Source organism: Mastomys coucha, chromosome X (assembly GCF_008632895.1).
Source record: "Mastomys coucha isolate ucsf_1 chromosome X, UCSF_Mcou_1, whole genome shotgun sequence".
NCBI lineage: Eukaryota > Metazoa > Chordata > Mammalia > Rodentia > Muridae > Mastomys > Mastomys coucha.
In genome coordinates this window covers 143183471-143184867 of record NC_045030.1, presented here as the reverse complement: position 1 = coordinate 143184867, position 1397 = coordinate 143183471, and positions in this window count along the sequence as shown.

The window sequence follows — 1397 nt, the reverse complement described above, 5'->3', positions numbered from 1 at the left end:
TCAAGGGGAGGACCCCCAGCTTTCCAGCTACAACCTGGCCAGCCTTCTTTGGGAACTATGGGGTTTACAGTCACGCCTCCCAGCTGACATACGTCTTAGGACTTCTGCCATTGGTTGCCCCTACCTCAAAAGCAACTCTTGGTTCCCCAGTTATCCTGGGCTCTTGCAGCCAAAAAATCCTTGGCACCAGGATTTCCACCTACAGGTTCTGAAGGCATGTAATGAACCTGTGCCTGGCTAAAATACCACCTGCAGAATTGTAATTCCACCAGGGATCCTGGTCTGGCACTCTCTCAGAGCCAATTGGGTGTGTGCCATCTGTTTGGTGAATTCCATCTGCATGCACTCTTGCCTCTTCCCAGACTCGTCTGTGTTCCTCAGGAAGTAAGTTATTAGTAAGAATCATATGAACATCATGGAAAGTCAAGCTGTAAGATTGAGTGATATACTGGAACTCAATGGGTGGGTTTCTACCTACAGCAGGCCCAGAGTCTGCTGGGTAGCCACTAGGGGGTTCTTGTGATGACTTGGACCACTAGCATGGCTGATACTTTCTGGTTTTTGGACTGTTCTCAGGATGCTGGTACGAATAGTCCAACTGCCCGAATGGGTGTCAGAATGTTTTCAAATGTACCTCCAGACACCCCACTTGTATGTCTCCTGGAAAATCTCAAATCTTTGAAGCTAACACCTGACTTGAAGGCATCAAAATTAATATATCTCTGCAATTAGATCTGGAATAACTATCAACTAAATGGGAGTTCAAAATGACTACTTAATGACACGCTAGATCCAACTATTTTAAATGATCTTAATACATACTGCCAGTGAACTGGTAAATGGAAAGAGGTTCCTTATGTCCAAGCACTTATCTATCTCTGCTCATACTTGTGCTCTTCTTGGTCCCCAACCCAACTTCTCTTAGCCATGAAATCCATACAACCTCCGCTAGATGACACTACAACGCAAGATCCAGCTAATGAACCACCCCCTTTTCTCCGTGGACCTGTCTCCATGCCGCCGAAAACCCAAACTCTTCAGTTTCTCTTCCTCACCAGGATGCCCCAGAGCCTATCTCTACCTCTCCAGACCCCTCCCTTTCTTCTTCTGTGCCAGCTGTGGCCACTCCAAATGCCCCACATTGGCAGCTACTTTCACTCCTCCTGTCACCTGATCTAAGGCTACAGCCAAACCTCCAAGTCCTTCCTCCCCAGAGACACCTGACCCAGCAATGGTCCTACCTCTAAGGGAAGTTGCTGGAGTAGATAGTCTTGTCAAAGTACATGTTCCGTTCTCACTTAGTGAGCTTTCCCAAATAGAAAACAGGCAGGGGTCCTATACTTCTAACTCTTCCAAGTTTATTAAAGAGTTCCAGTATATCACTCAATCTTACAGCT